At 29.5% G+C, this 6,963-nt stretch overlaps 1 long non-coding RNA gene across 1 annotated transcript; it reads right to left on the bottom strand.

The window, feature by feature from the left end:
* Window positions 1–427: 427 nt before the first annotated feature.
* LOC131180743 (uncharacterized) lies at window positions 428–2,904 on the bottom strand. The gene is made up of 3 exons (XR_009149379.1): window positions 2,064–2,904; window positions 1,652–1,713; window positions 428–1,546 (listed from the first exon to the last, which is right to left on the bottom strand). It is a non-coding gene; the product is annotated as an uncharacterized LOC131180743 (long non-coding RNA).
* Window positions 2,905–6,963: the final 4,059 nt, after the last annotated feature.

The raw sequence follows: 6,963 nt of genomic DNA, 5'->3' as shown, positions 1-6,963 counted from the left end.
ATTTTAATTTTGTTCTTTATTTATTCATAGTTATGATAATTAAAATTATACATATTAATATTTTAGTAACCCACAACCTATTTAATTGAAATTATCAGTCAATAAAAATATAATTTTTCAATTTAATAAATCTATAAATAGCCAAAAACTAATTACTGAAGTTAATAAGAGAGTTTTATATTATTTAAATTAAAAATTAAAAAATTTTATATTATAAATTAAAGTTTAAGTACCTTATTATTATGTACTCCTAAGTTAATATATATTCTGTATAATTTATCCTAATTTTTTTATGGCTTTATTTGCTTATCGATTTAGTTATGTTAGGTCTTATATCTTGCTAGGTAGGGAGAATGTTCTTGGGTAGCTAACTATTAGCCAAATAAGCTATTTATGGTTAAAATATTGTGAGTTGGCTGTGAAAGAGTTGAGTGTAAAGCCTCTCGCATTTATACGTTACTCCATTCTCTGGTGGAATATAATCTCTGTCTCATGAAAAAGGAGGAAAAAAACAAACTTGAATAACGTAACCTGAATGTGGATACGTACATATACAGTCACTACATACAAGCCATAAATTGCTGATCTTCATAAATGTATAGATGGGGCAGTGATTTTTGGCAGAGCATGCAATAATAGAGTCGGAGTCAGTGCAGGCCGATGATAAAAGATTCTACTTTTCTCTCACTTTTTGCGTATATTGTCCGGCGGTTTGGAAGCCTGTGCAAGAGCTGGACATATAATTCTTTAATATTTATGATATAATTCCCCATTTGATTTAGGAAAAGCAAAAGAGCTTATCATTTTCCTCCTTTTGATTATTGCAAATAATGAGCTCACCTCATTAAGAAATTAATCAAAATCAAAACCGAACAGAAATTGAAATTGAAATTGAAACCGAACTGGACTGCCCTACAATCTAGTTTCGTCCCCTATATATTTAACTTGAACTGTCTGTTCCAAATCGAAGCCCTTTGGCCAGGTCTTACAACAAAGGAAAAACTAGGAATACAGGAAATATCATGCATAATGAAGAGCTAACTGCTTCTCGCTCCATTGCTGCAAAGGAAACTAACGGCATAAGCTTGCAGTCTCCTTGTGGGCAATCATTCAAAAAAGGTGTTATATGCAGAGGCAGGGAGGTATTGGTCGTGGACCTCCTCTTTGAGTTCCTAAGGATACCTTTGGGTTCCAAAGTTAGAATTCTTCAAGAAAATGACATGGATGTGCCAGGTTCCTTCTCCAAAACTTTTGTTCCTCCAAAACAATAGAAAAATGCAAGTGGTTTTATAGCATCGATCTACTTCAGGCTCAATGTATAGTTTCAGTTCTGGTTTCTGTCAATCCCTTGTCACAAGGCCCTGCTGGTTTTGGAACGCATTGGCAAGCTACTTCAACACCTTTTACCCTCCCTAAAATACTTTACTGATGGGCTTTCAAGTAAAATGAAGGACTTGGATATTAAGCAAAAACAAACCAGACCTGCCATAGCACTTGGAGAAGTGAATAGCATTGTACTGGTAACCAAACTTCCAGCCAGACCAATCTACACATAAATGCACCCAAGGAAAAAAAAGTTTACAGCAGAGGCACTAATAGATAATGCTTAATATAAATTTGGAATCACATGGTAATAAAAGAATAGAAATACCAGAATAGAATGACCTAACTCGAACCTAGTGCTTCCACCTAAGAGATAAGAACCTTTGGCAACTGGAAATAAAAAAAGAATTGAATGCATGAATCAGTAATAAGTGGGAATGAAGCAGATGAATGCTTCAATCAGTTTTGCACCCCAAACCATGAGCATGCAGAGTATGTTGTGGATTATATAAATTTAAACAATCACTATCATATCTACCTCATACAACATTCAAAATTTAGTATTTCAGAACTAATAATTGAAGATGTATCCCTCAAAATCTGGGATCACATTGTCAAGAACTTCTAACCAATAATATAATCTGAAACATTAAAAACATATTATGTCTGATGTCCTCATAACGCAACATGAGATCAAAAATGGCTAGATTGGAAGCACATAATTGCCTCCATAAGCTTACATTGGAATGAGCAAATTATGGAAGAAGCTTCAGTACTAAGAAACCCAACTAGAAGAACCATGAAGAGGGCATGATTATTCTGCCCTGCACAATGCAGTTATCAATTATTCCAAGCAGCAACAAGTGAAATGGCCATTCACAAATGAAAGCTCTCTGAGAAGGCTTTGATCAATCTTACAAAGAAAATTGAAATTAAAAGACAATAATCACCTATACAATTCAAGAAATCAAGATAATGGTGGTCAAACCCCTTGCATATGCCCTGCAGCTCTTAATATCTAACGCTCTTCAACAGTGGGGAACTCTGCAAAGCAACAAAACATCAATGACCAATCATAATACAAAGGATAGCAAAGAGTGAAGCCAAATATATAGAAGCTTAAAGATTGGGGATTGGGGAATAGGAAAAATATCAAATCTTGAAAGTTGCTAATGTTTTAGTGAGAAGAAGAAGAAGAAAGCAAGAAATCATAACAGCTAATGAACAATTAGTCTTCAACCACAAGACATGGCATGAGATTAAAATGGCATATGGTCTGCAACACTTGCAAAGTATATTAACTTAAGTCAAAAACAAGGCGCCCATGTTCTTTGGTTGGATGAGCAAAGTCTATTAACTGAGAGGTTCTAATTCATGTAAACCAACAAGATGGAACTCATCAACGTTTAAAATAGTAGACAACCAAAAGACCATCAAATTAACAGCATAGAGATAGTTCAGCTTTGTGCAATTTACACTTCAAAGATCCGAAACCAGTTTACCAGTTACTTCTAAATAGGTATGAGGATGTATTGCTTTACATCCCTAGGCAAGCATTAAGAATTTTTTAAATACAATGAAAATGATAACAGAAACCTCTTGAATATAGCAGATTAAAAAATAAGAAAAATTAAATTACTCCTGTCGTCAGGCACTCATGACACACGCCATTTTTTGAAGTGTAGTTCATCAACGAATAAGAAGGATAATAACGCTGGCCGCGTTACTTAATTGGTTGGTCCAGACAAACTTCCAACCTCAATATGAGGTTCAACTTCAAAAGCTTTAATTTCAACAAGCTTGTCTGAATGGGAAGATCCATGAGTTACCAAACCAGGATCACTTGATAGGATACTGCCATAAGAATATTCTGCCTTTTTAATGCATAGACAACAAAATTTAAGCAACAAATTCTTCTTTCCCATTGCCCAGCAGAACATGAGAGATGGAAACATTTGAGAGAGAGAGAGAGAGAGAGAGAGAGAACAGACTACATACACCAATGATGAGAATGACAACCTCTCTATTGAACACAGCATCAATGAAATATGGAATGGCTGAAGAGCAGTTAAAACTTGAAAGTCACTATTGACCAATAAAACAGCTTCCAATTATTCACTTAACATGCAGATTCTTATGATGTGAAAAACAATATCAGTTCATATAGCCCCAACCAGAGTCATTGACTGTAGCCTTTGAAGCATAAGTTGCCAGCCTTCCAATCATGAACAAAATTCACCTTTAGTTACTGGTCATACCTAAGCATTAGCTATAATATGCAGTCCCATAAATCTTTACTTCGAACATTTTTCAGAAACCCTTTTGACAATATTATTTGCAAGTACCGCATGCTGTAAACACCGGCTCAAAATAGTGAAATGCAATTCCTTAATTTCGATTTTAGAAAACAACCCAGTTTTGAATAAAAAAACAAAAAAAAAAAATCTACTAGCCATGGAAAATAAGACCCACCTTGTAAAACGATAACGAAATAAACACCCCAAACGAAAAGAAGATTGAAGAAAACGAAAGCTGGAGCCGAAGCAAAGACCCCAAGAAGACGCCCACACTACATTTCCAAAACCCACAACTGACAGCAACACCACAACTGCATAATAGAAACATACCTTATTAAGCTAGCAATTCCAAGATAAGAGAAATTGTGCACCGATCAAATGAAGCTAGCAATGGCTCCTTCTTCCTCTGATCGTGGAATTGTTGCATTTCTAGGTAAAAATTTGCTTGAGCTCTGTGTTTGATTTTATTGTTTCTTCTAGTTTGGTAGTTTCTACTGCTTTTGTTTTGTTGAGGTTCAGGCCCAGCCCACAGCCTGGAGTTTTGAGCCCGTAACCCAATAACTTGGAGCTCTGAATGGTCAAGAAGCCCACTACAACCAATTTCAATTTAGCTTCTAAAATTTATATTTTCATCAACAATTAAATGGTTCTCAATCTTTTAATTAAGATTATATTTTATAATGTATTTATTTTAATTAATATTTTAAAAATTATAAAGGTAATTTAATTGATATTTTTTATCTAAAATATTATCATAATTTTATATGATGATTTTGGTCTACTTAATTTTGAAAAATGGAAACTTTTTATCGTTTAAATTAATTAACTTTTATCAATTATATTGAACTAGTCATATACTCATACATTACGTGATAATAATTTTAATTTTAATTTTAATTTTTAATTTTTATTTAATTTAAATTAAGTAAACTTTAATTAATTAAATTATTGATTTTGACAAAAAAATTATATTAATTTATATACTAATTTAGTAATATTCAGTCTAAATCAAAATAATCTGCTGAATTAAAATAAAGATAAAAAAAATTCTTAAAAGACAATTGTAATTCTTAGCTAAAAAAATTAGCAAAAAAACTTTTAATATACCTAAAAGAATGAAAAAATATGAATGCATTAAATAAAAAATATAACTAAAGATTGAATATTTTTAAAATAAAAAAATATAATTTACCAAAATAACTAATAAGTTATTTTTAATAATCATATGGAAATGAAATTGAAGTTGTCATATGAATTTAATATTTTAAAATAAGTTTTTAATATGTTAAATTTTTAATTATAATAACATGCATGATAAAAATTGTATTTATAATTAAAAAATAAATTAAATAAAATTTCAAACTCAAATAAGATAAAATTATTAAATTAGACATTATATAATACTAATAAATTTACAATTAGGAAAAGATAAGTTAAAATGATTTTTTTTTAATTATATTTTTAATTTTTTCAAGTATCGTGGATTAACAGTTATTTTATATATATAATTTAATTATACATTTATTTTTTTATATATTCATGTCAATTATAAAACACATAATTCTTTTTTTTAAATAAAAAAAATAAAATCTATAAGTCTATATGTAATATATGCATATTCAAGTATTATAAATTGTGCAAGTATTTATATTTTATTTTTAGTGAAGTGTTTGTATGAGGTTTTTTTTTATATAATATTTATTTGATATTATATTAACACTGTTTTATACGTATTTGTATATGTTAAAAAATGTCAAAATTTAAAAATTTTTAAAATACATAGTTATATCTTATATGTACTATTTATAAAATAAATTACTAATTTCTTTTTTAATATATATATATATTAATTAAGATAAAATTATTTAGTTATACTTTATTTAATATTAATAATTAAATTTATAATTAAAAAAATAAATTAAAATGAATAAAAGAACCAAAGTATATGGCAGAATTAAAATGTAAAAATTAATTAATGAGTTTTTCAAAATAAGTGGATGATTAAGTTATTAATTTTGCTATAATATAGATACTAGATAATGATTTTTTAAAAAAAAAATTACACAATTTATAAGCCAATATGTCATTTTTTAAGTCCCCTCCTTCCTTTCCCTTCTCTTCTTACTTCTTGCATCACTAACTTATTATAATTTTGTACTGAAATATTTGATATGTTACATTGGATATTACTAAACCATCTTAATTGGCCATCTCTCATTTTATTCTTAATGTGAGCTACATGCACTCTCTGGCAAATGTGATCGTTCATAATTTTATTCATTGTCATAATACCAGACATTCATCTTAATGTCTACATTTCTGCCACACTAGACCTTAAAATGTCAACATTCACCCCTATACAATATAACTAGTTTAACCATAATATAGAATTTACCTTTCACTTTGTCAATGATCTTACATTACATAGCAAACCCGTTATGCTCCTTTACTTCATCCATCATGTTTTGATCTTACGAGTTGCATCTTCGTCTATTACTTCATTCTTCTAGATGATAAAACTAAAATATTTGAATTGGTGGCATTCTGGCACCAAAACTCCAATCAATCAAACCTCTCTTATTCTTTCTACGATAGTTAAACTTGCAATCCATATATATCATCTTACTTTTAACTTCAACTTTTGAATAATTATTTCATTAATTTCATAAACTAAATCAATATTATCTATAAATGACATGCATCATAAGACATCATTTTAATCGATAACTAAGATAAATAGGAATGGACTTAAAGCCAATCCTTAATATAAATCTACCATTATAGAAAGCTCATCCACACTCCTCTCGTGATTATTACACTTGTAACTACCCCCATTTGCATGATCTTAATAAGAATTATACATTTAATATTGACTCATTTCTTCTCTAACACCCATTAAAAAAATTCTCTCTATGCTTTATCATATGTCTTTTTTAGATTAATAAATATCATGCAAAAGATTTTATTCCTCTCTTTATAAATTTGTATTAATATTTTTTAATAAAAAGATAGGTTCTATTTAAAATCTATCAGGCCTAAAGTCTTAATTCTTTAACATCTTAATGTTGTCTTTAAATATACGTTTAATTAATTTTTTTAATATTTTCATATTTTGTAATATATATATATATATATAATTCCATTGCTTGACAGCAGAAAAGCTGTGGGAGAAGAATGAGAGGATAAGGAAGGGCTGCTTAGTCGCGTGCATTGAAAAAATCAGGATTGAGTTTGCGTTCACGAGAATTAATTGGTTGCTTCGGATCGGAAAAGCTTGCCCGACGATTTTGTCTTTTCTTGCCAATTGGATAGAAAATGAATTTAGGATTTTAGACATTTTCGT

Source organism: Hevea brasiliensis, chromosome 6 (assembly GCF_030052815.1).
Source record: "Hevea brasiliensis isolate MT/VB/25A 57/8 chromosome 6, ASM3005281v1, whole genome shotgun sequence".
Lineage (NCBI taxonomy): Eukaryota > Viridiplantae > Streptophyta > Magnoliopsida > Malpighiales > Euphorbiaceae > Hevea > Hevea brasiliensis.
Note: the sequence above shows the minus strand (reverse complement) of the source record. Positions and strands in the feature narration are given on the sequence as shown.